Source organism: Pelobates fuscus, chromosome 5 (assembly GCF_036172605.1).
Source record: "Pelobates fuscus isolate aPelFus1 chromosome 5, aPelFus1.pri, whole genome shotgun sequence".
In the NCBI taxonomy this organism is placed as follows: domain Eukaryota; kingdom Metazoa; phylum Chordata; class Amphibia; order Anura; family Pelobatidae; genus Pelobates; species Pelobates fuscus.
The window spans coordinates 345,143,853-345,163,846 of record NC_086321.1 but is presented as its reverse complement, the minus strand read 5'-3'; the positions used below and the strand labels follow the sequence as shown (position 1 = coordinate 345,163,846).

At 36.9% G+C, this 19,994-nt stretch overlaps 1 protein-coding gene across 1 annotated transcript in view; it reads left to right on the top strand.

Moving 5' to 3' along the window:
• The window catches only part of PURG (purine rich element binding protein G), a 40,666-nt gene extending 21,126 nt beyond the window's left edge, over positions 1-19,540 (top strand). Inside the window, exon 3 of the mRNA XM_063455833.1 lies at positions 18,037-19,540. The gene's annotated coding sequence lies outside the window, so the exon portion shown is untranslated. The remainder of the gene's footprint in view (positions 1-18,036) is intronic.
• The last annotated feature ends 454 nt before the right edge of the window (positions 19,541-19,994 follow it).

Sequence of the window (19,994 nt, the reverse complement as noted above, 5' to 3'; positions counted from 1 at the left end):
GTCAGGAACACAAACATGTATTCCTGTCCCTATAGTGAAAACCCACCATTTAGGTGGCTTGCCTCCCCACAGCCCCCTTATTCTCAGGTCTCCACAGTTGCGCGGGCCCCGCCCCCTTGGTGACATTAAAAAATTGCAGAATTTTTGCCAATCCAATGCTTTCCCATGGGGAAAGCATTGGATTGGCTAAAATCGGCATGGGGAGGGGCCAAACACCGTTTTGGCCAGTCAGCACCTCCTCATAGAGATGCATTGTATCAATGCATCTCTATGAGGAAAATTCAGCGTCCCCATGCAGAGCGTGGAGACGCTGAACGGCAAGGCTGCTTACTGTGCAGCCTCTGAGCAAGGAAGCACCTCCAGTGGCCATCTAAGGAGTGGCCACTTGGAGGTTTTCCTAGGGGCAATGTAAACACTGCCTTTTCTCTGAAAAGGCAATGTTTACATGAAAATGCCTGAAGGGACCTATTATACTCACCAGAACAACTACTTTTAAGCTGTAATTGTTCTGGTGACTATAGTGTCCCTCTAAGATCTGTAAGAACATTTCCAGAATCTCAAAATGAGCAAACTATTATGTTAATATCTCCAATGCGGAGTCTGGTTGAAGAAAACAAAGTTTGGTATTCTCTCTTAGGGGGTTTTAAATTCTGATCCGACAATAACTTTCTGCTCCTTAGTGTAAATGGTAAAAGAAAACAAAATGTAATTTTTGAAAAGTATGCCCAATATATACAATTTTTTTTTTTAAATACTAGGACAGGAAAGAGTCGTTTTTGTTTTTGGATGAAGTAGATATTAATTTTTGTTTGGAGGGGACAGAGGGAAGGCTAGTAACTCTTTAACTGCTTAAACGGTATCTAGTTGTTAGAGACTTTGTACTAACCTTACTATGTCTAATTAGACATACAGCTGTGACTTTACATTGCTTGGAAACTTATTATTGGGATTTCCATTTCAGAAAGAATAACAAAAAAATATATATAGGTGGAAAAAAATTCAAAACTATATATTTAACATGTAGCGACACATACTAGAGTATAGTAACGTTAGACTGTAAATCGGCACATTTACTTTTGTTAGTTGTACTGGAGGAATATGTGGCTAAAAGAATACAGTAATATTGTGACCGAGAAGGTTATTGCAAGCTGCCAAGTATTTTTCATCAAACAGAGAGGATGAATCTATTTAAAAATGGATTATTGCAAGGGATTAAATCCAAGACAAAGAATGCTCTTATTTTTACAGAGGATGGCGGTTTCGAGTTCATAACGATTATTCACAGTTTAAAATACTAAGGACAGATCTTAAAACCCTGTTTAAATGCCCTCCACAGACAGCAGTCACTCTAGATCTAGTAAATTCAAGAGCTTTTAATGTGGACCTGGCATTTATTTATTTTAAAGGGACACTGTAGTCACTAAAACAATTTTTAGCGTAATGAAGCACTTTTGGTGTATAGATCATGCCCTTACAGTCTCGTTGCTCAAGTCTCTGCCATTTAGGAGTTGGTTCACTTTGTTTATATAGCCCTAGTCACGCCTCCCTGCATATGATTTTCACAGAGTTCCTATACACTTCCTGTGTCAACCACAGGCTTTCCCATAAGACAAAGTAGTTCCTACTTTTGAGTTACATTGGAATTTCAATGAATTTCCAGCAAAGTTGTTTTGAATATTTCATACCGATATATCTTTGAGATACTCAGAAGTGACAGAAATGCTTTAACGAACTAGGATATTTCTTTCCTAGATATAAGTCAAGCTTTTGCCTCACTCGAAAGGGGTTTGTTAAACCACTTGTCTTATGTCTCTTTGCTATCTATACCAGCATGCTGTCTTTAACAATCAACCTCAAATGTATATGGCATTAAGTATATTTAATATGGCATACAATGCCACGCAACTCATTTATGACAACAACAAAAAAACTGTTAAGAACTGAGCTATAAGGTATGACTGAGTGTGTAATTATTTCAATGATACGTTGGTAGCTCTGCCTTCAGAAATTCAACACAAAAAAGAAATCGAACAGCCTGTGCAATCGTTACAACTGTTAAGCAGAGTTTTGTAGTTGAATACATTTGAGATCATTTGTGATCATTCTCCAAATTCATGCCATATCCCATATAAATTGTAATGCGGAAAGCTAATCTGCAAAACTGAGGAAAATAAATGTTCTGATTGGCTTCCAGCATCACGTGACTTTTTTTTGTTTAACTTTTTTTTGTATCACTATTCACAAGCATCTATTTGTCTTTAAAGGTTGAAAAATGAATTTCTAAGATGGTCATTTCCACTCTAATAATAATAAAACAAAGATAATTGAATCAAGTGGCCTTGCTAAAAATCAGTTTGTTTGGGAATATGGTTTTCAAACTGTTTTTGTATAGACATTTTCAAGTGACAGAGCAGTTTTGTGAGCATAAACGCTGGTACAAGCCAAGATGCTGATCTGCGTGAATACCATACAAAATGGGAACGTCTGTGTGCTCTTTCAATTGCAACCAAACTGGTTTTAATGCAAACTTCCCGTTCCCTGGTTTAAAAAAAAATATATTTATTACAGTATAATAATTTGGACTAGGTCTCATTTCTTTTTTGGTTGGGAGGCGATTGGTTTATGGAATGCTGCTTTAAGTATTGTAATGGACAATGTGGCATGCATTTTTTTTTACATTTCTTTATTTTTGGATAAGGGCAGATTTATTTATTATTTAAATACGGTTACATGTGGAGGCTTTTTTTTGGTTTGTTTTTACACTGAGAATTTAAAAGATCCCGCTGACCAGGAGAATTTTCCAGCTGTGTTATGGCCTGCGTGTTGCCATTCCTTCTGTCCTCTCATGAAAGCTCACTGTTTAGTGAATGCATTAATGCGTTTAATCCAACAAGCAATCATAAAAGCACTTATATATTGGTTAAGGGAACACACTGGGCACCATAACCTCATCAGAAAAAAGTTGTAATGGTGCAAGGAGGTTCCAGCTTTCCTGAAGGGGTTAACTCACTAACGAATGGTTTAACCCCAAATTCTTAAATCCCTGATTGCCCTGCCCCTTCACTTCACTTCCACATTCGCAAAATGGAGTGAAAAAGGTACATTAACAAACTGTTTAACTCCATCATGTAAACTGGTGCCCATGACCACTCTGCACCTTAAGTTCATTCCAATGTAGTTGTTATGGTGTCCGGAATGGTCGTTTCATGTTGGGATCACATGGCGGCAGGTTAGGTAAGACTTCTTACTAGAGAGCCTTTGTATGGTAAACTATGAAACTGGTTTCCCTGCAGATGGTTTAATGGACCGTAAATGTACAAGCTGTGGACCAAATGATAGACCATTAAATAAGTTTGCAAATGCTGCTTTACTCACAGGAAAAGATTTACATAGTTTTGCACAGTCATCCGGAACATCTCTCTTTTTTACCAAACATCCATAACGTTTATGCAATCAGAGAGATGGTTTGGAATAGACAAATGCTCATAGAACTGTTGGACCCAAATGCTTCCATTTAAAATTTGCTTGAAATAATAGGACTTGGCAGACAGAGAGCGGTTTAATATTAACGCACACTGTTAAATCATTAAACTCCTACATTCTACAGAAACAAATATATTAAACTCTTGAGAAACTCCTTATCTCACCCCTTATGGTGCTTTCAACGATGACAGTGCAATTAAAGCAAACTTTAATTTAAATTGTTATTTATGTGTTGAGAAGTATCTATAATTCCTTTTACTATGTGTGTTTGGCTCTAAGCCTTGCTTAGACATTAGGCCTGGGTGTATTAAAACATAAGTGTAGTCCTAGTATAGTCTTCAGTATTAACAAAAGCTAATAGTGAAATGAAGCAAGTATTGAAAAATCTACTCTAGAGTGATATCTGGACATAAAATATGACCTGCTAGTGGCTTGGATTTTGGGAGTACCGTATATTGATTTCTAGGTAAGAGCCATATCCTGGCTTATAAAATAGTTTGGGCTCATTGTTCCTGTATGTTTTTTGTCCTTCCCTGCACGTGTATATAATTTTGTGCCATTTTTAGATCGATCATAATGCTGCAAGAATAATTTGCGTAATGTGATGTTTACGCCCTAAATATATGGAGGCTGTCCATTTAATTAGAATAGAGGTTGTGTCAAGTTGTCGAGTGAATTTTTACAATTTTGGAGGAAAACTTGTTTTTAATGATAAGCAAAATTAGTTAATGGAGTGTATAATGCTATTATATATAAAAGGGGGCTTCAAAATGGTAAAGTAGTAAACCGTACCTATGATTCTTCAACTTTTTGTTTAAGGCTGGCATTAATATGGTGAGGGACGTAGTTCAAATCTCAAGGGGACTGCATTGCCATCTATATAAATGGCAATAATAAATAAATAAATCTATTCTATGGGAATGTCTAGAAGTCAATTTGATAAGAAAACAGGAAATGTGTGATTTTAACAGTGACTTGAGTACAGTGATGGTTCGTATATTAGAGTATCCATTTGCCTCCGTGTGCTACATTTATATGGCTGGCTCAGACTGGAACATATAGTAAATAGCGATGTATTTTTACTGTCAGATTAGTAGTTTTGTCTTGGAGTTTGTAAAAAAAAAAAAAAAAGTGCATGAGATGACTAAAACTTTCATATTTATATATCTTGTATAAATGTTTTCTTTAGTTTTTGTAAGATCATAGTAAAGGAAAACGTGCATAGTATTTAATTACTAAAAATAAAAGATTGCACGTATCATAGCCTCTGTGTGTATTGGTTTGTAATGCAAACGCCTGAGTAAATTGCTCGTGGTTTACCCTTGCTCAGTGGGGGCAGCCATCTTTAGGTCCTCTGTGGTCAGGAACACGGCTTAGCTGATCAAAAAATGTGCAGTAAATTATCAGCTGGTGTGCATTTGTGTATCCGAATGTCATGTGCAAGAGCTCTGGTACAGTTAAAAACCTTCATATTGGGCATATTCTTAGCAGATGGTGTTTCTGACCAAATAGGGCTAAGGTTGGCAGTCCCCACATAGGTTAAAACTAAAATCCTTTTCTTGACACCCTAGTTTTATCTTTATTATGCCTTATTGGGCACTATTTAACTTGTCCACCCACCTATTTAGTTGTTAAAAAACAAAATTAGATTAACACTTGCCTCGATTCCAGCGCCAGGCAATGTCCTCCTCTCTTCATTTCCACACCCTGTTTGGTGCCACTCTGCATCAACCATAGACCAATCAAATTTCATTTCATTCTCTTTCATAGAGAAGTATTTGATTGGATTGTTTCACTGGCTCAGAGAGCATGTGCATGCTCTGGGCCTGGGTCGGGAGGGAAAAATTTAGTTCTGAAATAAATAAATAAAAATATATACAATTTTAAAACAGGGGGATGTTGGGAGACGGCAGGATCCTCCATAGATAAAGCCAATTCCCTGCAGCCGTCACTGGTGACTGCGGTAGCGCCGCCCGGGGTCTAGAAGTGTCAGGCTCAGGAGAAGTAGTCCCTATGTTTGTCTCAGTATGTCTCCTGACCTGATTGGAATTTCAGTGGAATTCCAAGACGGTCAATATGAATAGTTTATAAAGCTTCTATCTTTATGAAATACTAATTTTTCGGAGGGGCGGAGGTGACAGTGCCACTTTAATATATTTATCTTCCCAATAAGGGTTCCTTTAATGCCCCTTGCATAAATGATTTGTACCATCTAATCTGGGTTCTACCCAAAAAGCAAGAGTCTTGTCTACAGTGCTTTGTTTTCTAAAAACATTATTGTTCCGTGTATGAAATAATTACTGCAATTGGCAGTTGAAGGGTATATGTCGCCACAGATGGACTAGTAGTGCCCATATATTCACAGACTGGCACTCTCTTATATCTTGCTTTATAATAATAAGTATGCACCAAAGTTTGTAACTGATGGGTGTTATGTTTAAACGACAGTAATTATAAATGTACCGTCGACCATATTCTACAACCCTGTGCAATGTGTAAACATTCAAGAAATGTATGTCCAAAGTAGCTGGGCATAGTGGTGATCAGGTGACTTACGACTAAAGGAAGCTAAGATATCATGCTTGAGTATGTAATACTAAATCTGTGTTCATTGTGACTTCCCTGACGGAGTATGTACAGAAATCAACTCAGAAGAGTTTGGACTGCTTGGCAGTTAGCGAAAGCATTCATTAATTCATTGCTTGTTAATTTTCCTGATCTATCCTATTATTGATTAGACACGAATGTAAAACATGGATGAAACCTAGACTAAATAAATCAATACCTTGAATGCTTTTTGATATGCATGCTGTTTTACCCTTTTCAGGGGAGCCTCCATACTTCAATGTGAAATATGCAGGCTTGCTCGTTTTGACAGTCATGCATTCCTACTAAGATTCTCAGACAGTTTTTCTACATGCCAACTACCCACGACTTGTGAAAAGAAAGGGTTACTGTCTGCAGTTGCACTGAGACACTCCGAGGTCTATTCAATCCGAGAATTATGCACAGGATTTGGGGGAACTTGCATAGCAAAATGCAAACCATGCACAGTCACAATATGGCCTTCTGTTTTGTTTCATTTTCCTTGCTCTGACTACCTTCAACTCTCCCAAACTCAGTTGATTTTAATAATGATTTTTACGTTGGCTATTGAACATAAAATACTGAAATTTTGACTCCGTCTGTTTCTCGGAAATGGAGTGGAGACTACAGTAAAGTGCTTTTATAATATCACATGTTGAGTAAGGGAATCCTGAATTAGAATTGTTTCTCAAGGACTCACTTTTGAGAATTTTGTGAAAATATAACACACTCTAATGACACTCCATGTTCAGCTTTTCTTCTGTTCCATCTTGTTCAAAGATAAATTAACAAGTCGAAAATGTGATTAAACTGCAAAAGTAGGTCAAGCACTCAATTTCTGGATGTAACAGTAACGTTGGTAACTGGGTATCTGTTTTCGTTTTTCCCTTACCAGCTCTTCTCAGTGGAAGCTGTTTATTTTTTTTTGTATAAATAAAGAGAACAGATTGTGCCATTTAAATAGTAGGATTTTCTGTAAACATTCTTAATGGTATTGCTCTTTCTCTATGTAAAAATAAAAAAACTAAATATTTATAGACACACATTTTATTTATTTCTTCTCTGTACCTTTATATCCTTTGTTGAAGGCTTTTCTTTTAATTGCTTACTTTTGTTGTAGTAAGTCTGGTATTTACTTACGGATTACTTATTGAATGGTGTAAGATCCATTAGGCTGTCATTGCATATAAGAATATTCTTCTCCACGAGGGGCTTTAATGCAGAGAACAATTACAATTAAAGAATTGGTGTATAGTGCAGTAGAGGTTGAGAATATGTAGTTTGATAAAACAGACAGAACTTATATTGCTATTATGGAGAGAGAGTGGCTAGCCTGTAGGCTCCATAGGGCCTTCAGTTTATGTCACGCTGTTCGGAAATGGCTTGACATATAATTAAGGAATGGGGCTGGTACAGTGGTTATAGTTATTACTGTACTCCTTTAAAACTCATGGCAATTTAACATAACTGGCTTTAAGCAGCATCCTTAAAGTTGTCAAAGTTGGCAGTAAAGGAAGACCAACCCTTGCTGTCCTCCACCATCTCAAGAACTCTTACCTTCTGTAGGATGGAACCTAGTCCTTTTTATCTTTTGCTTATTGCTATGACTTGTATACCTTGTCAAACTTTACAGGATCTGTCAATGCTTATTAATGGTTGGATATGGAATATATTGATTTACATTCTGTTAGTTTAACCCTGCAAAGTGTTTATAAGAAATAATGTTGCTCAACTCCTTTATATGATATCACCGTCATCGTAGACTGACGGACATGCTCCCATGCCTGTGTCCTAATTTGATATTTAGCGATCTGCTTTTTCAGTAGATGTCTCCAAAAATGTGTTTTTTTTGTTTTTTGTTTTTTTTTGTGTGACAAACATTCTTGCATTGCCCCAACAGCAGTGGCAAGACATTTAGTTGAACAGCATATAACATATATAAGGCATTTGATTGTACTGCACATTTTTAAGTGTTATGGGGTACAAGCTAGTCAGAGCATGTCTAGATGAGAGTTTAAGATAGAGCTTCTATTCTATGCATGTGAGGTCGTAGACATGTATATAGGGATAAGAACGTAGGTTGTGGGACATGCTTATGGTTCTGCGTTAAGATAGTAAAACGGCAAGGTTATGCCAAGCTACAAATAAAACCTGACATGGGCTGTAAATTATCAGATAGTATTGGTTCACTGGCCTTCTGCCAAATTCAACATTATCACAATATTTTTCAGGTATGGCATTAAGGTAGCGACCCAGTTTAAGGTATAGGCAATTTAAACAAGTTTATTTCGCTATGTCAGGGGGTTATCAACATGCAACATGAACATTAACAGGCTATACTAGCTGACATTTTATTGTGAAGCAATCATTTGGTTAAAGACTATTTGCACAGGCAGCAGAATGTATACGGACTCAAGTAAAATAAAATATGACCAAGAGGCATCTCATACAAGATAAGTGGATAGCAGGCATAATGAAAATAAAAAAGGGAGAAAAAAGAAAAAACACAAATATTCAGCAGGTTCTAGAGTTACTTGTGGTATACCAGCACTATGCCAGAGGTACAGTCCCGATCACCATTCAGCCGATGCCCTGCAGAGGTAAAGCAGAGACCCTGCTTGGGAGATTTTTCAGCAGGCTGTGAGGCACTTGAGCGTAGAAGTTGTCATGGCTCCAGCCCAGCAGGATCCGCACAGACCATCTCCCTGCAGTTCGGCCTGTGGGAGGCCGGTATTGTGGTAAGCCAGCTTGTGTAACGGTGGGCTGCGGAATCCGTGACAGCCGCTCTCCGACGCTTGCTTGTCATGACTGGCAGGTCACTGGTGCTTCGCTCGGGTCTGGTCAGGACAGGGGTAGGAGGTGTGTAGTGGATGGGACCTTGTTCTCGCCATCTTGCGGAGGAGCGTTCCCCTCTGTCTTCTGCGGACCCACTTTGGGGCTGTTATCTTCAGCGGTTGTTTTTTGAACTTGGGGGTGGCACCCTTGGAGGCTCCCGACCCAAGAGGGTTAGTGACCAGATAAGTAAGCTGTTGCGTTCTTGCCTTGCGTTGAGGGTTCCCACCTTTCTCCATTGTAATGGTGTCCTGCCTGTTTGCCTGGGGCTGAGCCGCTTGGGATCTCTGCCGTTCTTGTAGTTTTTGCCCATGTATCCATGGATTTTCGAGTAAGTGGGTGGGATGGGCCTAGGCCCTGCAAGGCTGGGCCAGGTGTATCCGCCATCTTGAGGGAGCAGTGAGGCCGAGGTTGCCGCTGGAGTTAGGTGCAGCAGGTTTAACGCAGTCAGCTTCTGTGGGGACCGGGATAACCCCCACCGGCCCAGAGGGGGGGGAACGGGATTCAGCCGCAGCTGCGTCGGCGAAGTCCCTCTGAGGAGTCCGGCCACAGCTCCCGGATGGGCCCACACCAGGCCACACTTCAAGCGAGTTGGATCCGAGTCTTGCCAGCAGCTATGTGCACAGGTAGTGTTCCCGGTAGCACCTTTGCACCGCTAGGTATGCATCTGTGGCTATACTTCGAGCGACGGTGTTGGATTATGGTGGTTAAATCAAATTAAGCGAGGAGCTCGCTCTCCGTGCGGCCGCTCAGCATGGTGGCCAAGCCCCACCCCCCCGTATTTTATTTTTATGTATATATGCAAGTGTTCAATAGTCCTAAAGGCTATTATTTACGTTGGTGAGTAGTTTACCTTTTTTGACCGGCTACATTATTCACTCGGTGATATTTTTCCAGCAGTGAACATATAATTGAAGATGTCTGTTGTTGTAGGACTAATTGCACGGTGAGGCACTGTTGTTTGTGTCAGAATGACACTGGAACAAAATTGCACTTAGTCATGGTCTTGCAGCATAAGGCTGAGGGATGAATTCCAAATGCATTAATTATGCAAAAAAGAAGAGGCATGGGATTATCGTAGTAAAGACTTGAAAATTCTCAAATAGCAAAGCGTGCAGTAGGATTGTAGGCTCTCCGTTTAACCATGTCAACCCCACTGTCGCTGCAACGCTTAAAAAATACTAATTTTAGTATTTAAGACCTCTTATTTCTTTTTCTTCTTCACATGGCTTGTAAAGGATGCAATTTATAAAATAAACTGGCAGCAGTTTAATATAAAATGACGAATATTTAAATACATATATGTGTATAATCTATGAATATCATAATTTTGTTTTTATCTATCCATTTTCTGAAATTTGCCTTTTTATTTTTGGTTTGTTTGTTTGATTTTTCTTTTAACATTTTACTGCTGCAGGAAGCCCTGCATTGCAGTGAAATGTTGCCAGGAGAGACAAAATAAATGGATTTGTTTGGTGCTATTCAGAAAATAAAAAGACAATTAAAATCACGGCCAATGACCAGAATACGCACATATAAGCATAAACTAATGGCAACTCTCCTTTACAAAGCAGACTAACTCAGATTTTTGAACATCTCCAAATGTTCCCTTTAATATTTAACCCCTTAAGGACCAAACTTCTGGAATAAAAGGGAATCATGACGTGTCACACACGTCATGTGTCCTTAAGGGGTTAAAGCATTCAGTTAAAGGAATACTTTTTCAACCTATTTAATTTATTCAGCTACACTGGGGGACGTTTTCAAAGTGTTCTGAAAACTGATGGTTAAGTTCCATCCTTAATTTGATTGTATTTATGAAAGTGTTCTGAGATATTTTCTTTAAGATAAATTCTGCCATTTTTCAAAGGAATTTCCATTTCAGATGACTAGCAAATTGGTGGCAGAAAGAAAAGTTAATTGAAACAGTTGATTTTCCTCTCGCAAAACATCACAGATTGATTTAAAAACAAGTGGCGTATATTTGGACCGGACAGATTTAGAAAGGTTATTCCCAGTGCAATGACAATATTACCAGCCAGCAAGAGAGTTCTAGGCTATCTAATGTAAATTCTATGCACAGTGCTGGTGCTCTCAGGCAATGAATGAATGGAGGAATTGGCATCTGGTCTCTGCTGAAGCCGGATGCCATTCAGCCAGCATGCTAATATACGTGGCGTCTGGCAAGGTCCAGGTGGCAAACCATTGCAAAATAATTTGCCCCTTTCATGGGGAATGGTAGCAGGGTAGTCTTGGCATTATAACCCTTATGGCTGGCTTAATGTATTACACTGATAATCTCCTGCTTATTAGATATAAAAGCGTTGGCGACACTTTTTAATAAATCTCTCCCAGTATTACTTAGACCATGCCTCAAATCATCAAAGGTCCAGAACTTAAAAATGTACCCATCTCTTTTCTCTTATGTTTAAAATTTAAACCTGGACTCATGGTTGTCATTGTGAACTGGCTTTAGAACCCTCTGTTCCAAGGGCTAATGTGGTAAGATTTTTCGTGGGTAATAGACAAATGTAGCATGAGACAGATGAGAAAATTGCTTCCTTATAACCACTTTATTGAAGGGTCACTCCAAGCATGCTAAGCAGTACAACATGCTGTAATGGTGAGGAGACTAAAAACACCCTGGCCCAGTTCCCTAGTAGCAGGGAAAGCCATTTAGCAACGGTTTTCCCCCCTGCCTGTAGTTCCGGGGCTCCCTCGTGGTCTAGTGACGCACTTCTGCAGAGCTGCGGCCATAGTCATTCATTGGCTTAAAGTGTCAGCTGACTGCTCTTAGCCGATGACTCACATTCTATACAATAAACGTTGCACAGAATTGACATTAGCCAGCCCGGACTCTAGTTCCTGACTTGCTGATGACACTGCTATGACTCTGCTGAAGGTGGAGTTAAACCTATGGCAGGAGAGAGGTTAAACAGAGCATCTATCCCCTGCTTCTGTGCTCTTAAGCATTCTGCTGTTTGAAAGCCAAGAGTAGAGTTCTATTTTAGTGCAAAAAAAAAAAAAAAATAGGCATATCTAATTGTAACTTAATACAGCCATTGTGGTGACAATATTCTACAAGTGGAATGATCAAAAACATATATTTGTTTCCATAGTGATTTTTCCTGTTTTACACCTTTGCCCCAGAATTGTTCTTTATAAACTATCCCCATTGACGTTTATGCTTATTAGGAAATGGGTAAAGCCGACTTTAAGCATACATAAATGTACATTCCTTATATAAAATACAGACTTGTAGAGACACTTGCAATGTTTCGCATTGTATGTTTTCAGAGTCTATTATTTAATTTCAGTGCTAAAATCCCTTCTTTTCCCATTTGACTTTTCCCAATGACAATGTTATGTTTTTTTTTTTAATAAACAAAAAAAGTTGCATGGTTCACAAAGTACAATTATCTCAAACTTTAATTAGATGCATTACAGTATAAGGTAGATATATGTTTGGGGTATTCTAATAAAAAAAAAAAAAAAACCTTTTATCCATAGCAAGAAAGCAGTTTCCTGATATTACAACCAGGTTTGCTTTAGATATATGCAGTTAATAGATGAATTAACATATTGTGTGAGTCTTGGTAGTCTGGCGTGTGCAATTACAAATTAAAAAATAGTGCAGGTAAAGCATAGTGATGTTTTGTAAACGGTTAAGCAATAATATGTACAAACGGCGTAGTAAGTGGTTATGATTCCAACCGTGTGAATTTGCAATGCCGATAGGTGTTCATATTATTTCAACAGTATGGCTTTTTTTGTTTTTAATTCAGTGTTAGTATTTATCCATAAACACCTTACACGTGAATAATAGCATTTTGTTTATATATATCTTTTCTTAACTAGCATTCAGTGCAAATAATAGGAAAATAAGTACACCACCCGTTATTGTTCATTTTCTTTCATAGCTTATTAAACACTGCTGGGAAAACGCTTGCATAATCTATTACGTTATGAAAATTAGTCTGACTTAATATAAAGACTATTTTGACACTTCTGTGAGTATTTTCATAAATAATGCACTTAGCAAGATGAATGAAAATGAGACACAAAAACAATCACCCACAGCTGATGCAACAGTGGCTATGTGCATATAGGACTGTATCCCTCCCTATACAATTGAAGTTCATCACTGCAGTATGCCGCTCTGTTGCTATGGAAATAAAAGGATTGGAATAACCAATCAGCACTTTGTATTTTCTGGCCAGCTGCCCTGCTCACCTGATAACGCTAATGTTCAGCTCAGTATGTCAACTTAAAGATCTGTACCATTCTATAGAACAGACTTAAATGCCATCTCTTGTTAAAACCGCAAAATTAACCTTGTGTACATGATTGCTTGGATCTATAACTTCTGCATGTTAACCAAACATTGCGGTTCAACGGAAGAGGTTCTTGTGTGTGTGTGGATGGATGTACGCTTGATTACGCTTGTGATTTATGTATACATTTCTATACATTGAGAAATGAGAGGTCTAATGTAGATTCTTCTTTAACAATGTTTTAAAGCATTGCTATCACAAAATGAAAAGGTCATTTGTTTTCAGCAAACCTTCTTACACCAAAAAGAGCATGGCCCAGTTCAAGCCAATTGTAAATAGTGAACAACTTTGTGTTCATAAAGCGCTATTTACTGTCTACTATTGCTGTAGAATACAAAAACTAGCAGTATGTATGTAATGAAATAATAGTAATCTTGCATCATTCACCCTTTTTAGTATTACAGTGTATGTTGTTGGTTAATAGACATGATTACAGACTTTCAGGGAAGTCTTGATATAGAAAAATGTTTTGCGCTGTAGTGGTTATGGTGCTAGAAGTGCACTGGCGTCCCTAATATAAGTAGTCAAACCGTTTTTTCTAATGGTTTGACTTCTTATTAGGGTTCTGCTGGGGCAACACTCCACCCTAGCTCCAGAAATGAGAGCTAGAAGCTTCTGCTCAGAGATCCTGTTAACTCTCGTTAGTTAAGCCGTCAGTGCCATCTCATTGGCTTAGAGCATCTGCGGATTGCTTTCAATTAATCATCTAAGCACTGCTAAGCTTGGCTAAGAGCTGAGAGCGTCTGGTTGAGATGGGGACATTTTTGGTAATGGCGGACCCCAGGTAAAAAGTTAATCCAAGACTTTTTACATGGTGGGTGCGGCCTCAGGACTCTCCTGGCACCATAACCACCTCAGTGTGCGCGCATTGTAATGGTATGAATAAAAAACACACAAGAGATCAAAGTTAGTAATTATTATCCTACCTGCAAATGCAATAAAAAAATCACTAGTCCAGCTCATGTTTGCTTTTTTCTCTAAATTGAAACATATGCACATATTCCAGAGCTGCAGTTTGATGGTCTGAGAGCTTCTCGTGCAAAATGAGACCTATTTCTATTTTTCATTCCACATCTGAATCGTGGAAATACTTAAGAACCTCAGATACAATTTTGCTTCTGCATCTGAGAGCAATGGTTATTTCGAAAAAGCCAGTTCCTTGTAATATTAAGCATGTTATTTGAGAAGTTTGGTGCATGATAAAAAAAATATAAATTGATATTTGGTGTGTGCAGTATGGTTGCTGACAGCTTTGTGCTTAAACTGTACCTGGCATTACAGATTCACTTTAGGTGCTATTATTTTATTGATTAATAAATGTATAGTGTATAATAAAGCTAAACGATATATTTTATTTCTTAGGAGATATTAAATACTTGGCTTCTCCAGCACTTTTGCCATCATGGCAAGTTTGTGGGTGTTATACCAATGCAGCATCCGTTCCCTCTTTCATGCTACCTCCTGCCTTCCTCCTACGTGATTGAAACTGCTTGAGAACCCTTCCCACAGCAGGGTGTACCTACCTTTATAGTGCTAACACTATATTAAATAGCAGCACATATGTTTGTCACTCTATTCCTGTGTTTTGCTTGCAAAGTGAGAACAGTGAAGAAGAGCCAGTGGAACCATCAATGATTCTCCTGCTCTTACTTGTCAATCATTTTCTAATTTTTTTCATGTTGTGTTGCAGTTTGAGAGAGACCATTTACTTTGAATTCTACACACAATCTATAGATGAAGTTTTAAGCTCTCTCAGTTGAGCAGGAGTTGATATACCCATCACAGAAAAACTTAAGGTTTAGATATTGAGCATGAAACCAAGTATGTGTTTGAACAAAGCAAAGAATGTTTGTTGTGCTTTTGTATTACATTTCAGCAGACATAATTGTAAAATGCTAGATCTTCGATGACTAAAATATCCAGTTTGTGAGATAGCTCTAGCTCTGTAGGTGGTTTTTTAAAGGTCAGGTCGAGTATCATTCCTTAATTTAGAGTTTAGAATTGATGTTCGTACAAGTCTGCAGAATTGTGTAGCTAAATTTAGGAAGGTATGGCTAATTTGTAATTCCGTTCCAGTTTGTAAGTAAAGCTACCCTCTTTGTTAAATAAAAATTCAGCACTATGGTTAATGCAAATTACTATTACAGCGGCATTGCTGGAATACTTGTTCAGATTTTAAGTTGCAGTATACTATTCATATATACTTGTAATGTTTTTGGTTGTTTTTAATATCATGTATATATCCAAAATAAGAAGAGTATTGCGGTATGAAATTCTTTAAAAATAATAATAATATATATTTTTTTTATTTTACTTTAATTTTATGTTTTTTATTGGACTAACATGATCTTATAAATAATCAGGCTTTAGTAAGCATGGTTTAATAGTAAGTGACAAGTACTTAAGACACTGATTTTTGTCTAACTGTATATTCCATGTCTCTTAGGCTTTGCATTAAAGAAGCTGAATTAAATTACAAGTTGTTTGTACACTCTGATTTAAATCCATTACTAATGTAGCAACCTTTATTAGTGTATAAAAACCATGCATATACCTACGTTTCCTTGTGTTCCAGCAGCATGATATAGTGAGTTCTACAAGTAACATAAAGTGCCCAATATCGATGGCATAGCAACTTCTAACATATGTAGACAAGTGTCTAAATGTGACTTCATAAGTAAAAGGCAAACATGATTTTTGGTTTCTTTTTTGTAATCTATATAGCGGCGATCTGAGAATCACTATTTTTGACAGCATGCAGTTTGCTTATCCTTTACTGCAGTCAATATAAGAGGTTTTACTTTTCTTCAATACTTTGCTTTTTTTAAAATAGAAAATCCGTTTTGCAACTTATGTTGCCAATTGAATGTCAGTAATTTCTTCTGTAGCAATTGGTGAGTGATAATGTCTAAATAAACAAATTAAACCTGGTTATCTTTCTCTATAGTCCCGTAGTCTCTCAGCATATTATTTGATGGGAGAATATTATCCCATATTGAGTAAAAATCCTGAAATACGATTGATCTATAGGAATCTTATGTAAAATCTAGATCATGTGTTATTTAAATAATCTGCAACATTTTTTCCCACCTAAGAATGTGGGACATTTATATTCAAATTTCTCTTTTCCAGTTATTTACTAAACCAAAATAACCTTTAGTTGCGCAATGAAACTATAAAGCCTATAAATGGTAACTTGCTACTTAGTACAACAAAACATGTCTTTTGATCAACCCACACACATCGTGAGGTTGTGATGGCAAACATTAGACATGAATTTTCGCGCTCACTGTTCAATTTTTAAAATAGGCTGCATACAGATCTGCAGCATTGTTGTGGATCAGTCAGCAGAAATGTCTCTGGGTTCCACACTTGTTGCCTCCACTATTAGACCTTGATCCATTTTTATATATTTATCCCATTGTCTCATTCCAAAAAAATTTAGTTGATTGAGTAATGGTTATTCTAGATAAAAATGCATTTACTTGACAGAATATGATTACTACTCTTAATGGAATGTTTTGGGTTTTTTCTTAGAACTCTGAACTGAAATTTAAATATTTGTGTGCTTTTGCTTCCATTGTTACACGTCTTATAATAAAGAGTTAGAGTGAGATATATAATGTTTTTTAAAATTGTTTATTTCTAAATCTCCTTAGGTATAAGAGATTTTATTGTACTGGCAGTATATAAAAACAGTTTGAAGTGTGTGCGTGTTACGATTATAAACACAGCTATAAAGTGACGATATTAAATGCTGACAAAAAGACAGGTAAAATTAGCATGGTGGATTATATGTGATACTCAAATATCACTTAAAGCTCTGAACTTTGTACTTGGCTGTATGTTTTAGACTTCAATGTATGAGTTGTGAGACCCCTTTCTATGGTAAGATATATCTACCCCTTTACATCCCCGGTTTGTAATCCATTACCTTTTGCATCAAACCACCTTAAAAAATCTTGGTGTGGAAAATGACTTAAGTATGTTTAAAGCCGCTTATGAAACATAAACGCTGCTGCAACTAATCGCAATAAATAATTTGTAACTCGATGTATGAGGGTAAGTCGTTATCTGGGTAAACACTGTATCTGCATAAATTCTAGAATAATTTTTGTGGCTATAGTTTGTACTTGATGTACGTGTACATTTATTTTTTTGTTTTTTTTTATATAAAAAAAAACTAGTTTTGTGTATAGTTTTACAGACACCGCTTACAACCTAAAGCTATGGGACAGAAATTAAAAGCCGGGCTGTGATGAAACGTGTAGGTATATTTTGTGTCCAACACCCTTCAACTGCATTTTAATCATGGATTTCCAGATTATAATGCCAAGATAGGGTGCGCATGGTGATAATTCCCTTTTGTACTGTACTTTTAATGTGTTCTCTTTTAAATGTATTGTACTGTAATAATATAACTATCGATTGCCTTGTATAGGACCTTAACATATACCATCGCCAATTCCAAGTTTTTCGATGCACGTTGACAGTTAGCGTCTAAAACAAATAACTTTTGATCCGTGGTGCTATCTTCTCTTCTGGTGCTTTTATAGATGCTAACTGCACACCTGCTAAGCAAAGCTTGAATAGAAAAAAAACATGTTCCGTATTGCAGCGTTGTCCGTTTGTAATGACATAAGAACAATATTTTGATAAACTTGAATTTCCTGTCAAAGATTCATTGACAATCCAAGTAAAACTTTTATATTTAGGGTGTTTCATTTCTTTATTTTTCATTGTTTTCCCTTTTTTTTCTTTTCTTTTTTTTTCTTTATGTATTTTTTTATTTTTTTTTAAGATAGCAGCTCTGTTCTGAAACCATGCTTCATATCCAGAAACCACAACATGTCTGTTCTTGCCAAGGAGTTACCGGACACTTTCTTACTAACCCTTCCCATGCCATGGAAGGGGTTACGACCTCACACAATCCTGATATGGCCAAGAATCTTAATGCTAGCTCTGACAGTAGTTCATGATTACATCACACCTGCACACAAAATATTCCAAATTAAATACAGTACTTTACGAATATTAAACACAAATACAGTGACACTTGTTTATCAAGTTCATTTCTTTTGCATGGTACTTTTTTTGTTTGTCATGTAGTTTGCATTGGAAAATAAAAAAAAATCATAAAGCAAGTGAGGAAAATTATATATGGGGAAAAAAAAAAGAAAACGGGCAGTGACTGTTTTATTGACTCGCAAAAAAATAAAATAAAAAATTGCCACCACAAGAGTATTTTGCTGTAGCAGTTTGGTGGTCATAGAACAAGTTGCTGTTGGGGGTGAAGATCAGGTATCTAACCAAACATGCAAATACATTATTTTATGTCTGGTAGATTGTTGAGATTGCTTAACCCCTTAAGGACCAAACCTCTGGAATAAAAGGGAATCATGACATGTCACACATGTCATGTGTCCTTAAGGGGTTAATAACCACAATTCATACTGAGCTCCACAAATTCCACTCTATCAAGCTTTAAGGTGCTGTCTTTCAAGGGCTCCGATGTGGCCGCTTATATTATGGACATGCAATCGATGAAATTCTGAAACACAACAAACACAAATCTCGAAGGACAGACCTGAGCTGGAACGTTAAACTCGGTTATGGTTATGCTTGTAAATAGGAGTATGTGTTTGCTTGGAGGTATATAGGAGTGGCTTTGATTTCCCCATGACCCTTTCCCCCTCCCCAAAGTGTCTTATTCCGTCCAGCAGTCTTTAGTATACAGGGATTGTGTATGATTATGCTTTTGAATATGGATATATATGTATGTAACACAAGCTTGTATAACAATCCATAGATTACTTGTCTTTAAGTGGTGCTAATTTTAAGGCATTATGAAAAATGCCAATAAAAAAATAAAATCTTACTTTCTCCAACCTTCTTCACTATACATGGTAGATATGATGCTCCACTGCTGGTGCTTGTAAGGGACTTGGCGGTGCATGACGTTATTTCAGTGCAATTTTCCTCATTACAGAAAAGGCTTATTCTATCCAACGTCGCTGAATTGATGAAAGCTTTACTTTACAGTCTCTTTTTGCTAAAGTTTCTTGGCCCTATGGATTAAAACCGAAATAGTCTTGTTGGATAAAATGAAACAAACACACAATACATGAGCTGCTGTTATAAACAAAACAAAAATAATGTAAAAAAAAAAAAAAACCCTAAGTATATTTTGTATCTACTTGAACTCAAGTCAGTAATGTTTACCCCAGTTACTGAGTGATATTGCCTATTGATGTTTTGCCACTATATTTGTTCTGTCTTAGAAATAAATTTGCTTCTGTGTGTAACTCATAGTGTCTGAGTTTTTATTTATTTTATTTTATTTTTTTTCCGTCTCAAAACTTGCTTTTTAAAATATATATTTTTTTTACATTATTTTACCATTATAATAACCCGTGGTTTACAATCTACATGGAAATTAAAGAAATGGTTCTAATAATCCTAACAATCGTTTAATTTTTGGACCTGATTTAATACAGTGTAGCTGTGCTGTCTAAAGTAAGAATCTACAAAAACACTAATGGTGTGTACAATGATTGTCATTTTTAATTGTTTATATAAGTGTATTGATCACATGGCATGTGAAATAGGGTATAAAGTTTACTTAAACTATCCTAAACAAAAATCACTACAAAGCTCTGTGGATGATATATAAGTGGTGATTTTCATAAGATACAATTTGTTGAAAATTACCTTGATTCTAATGAATTATAATGTGCAGGAAAAAAGTAAATAAAAATA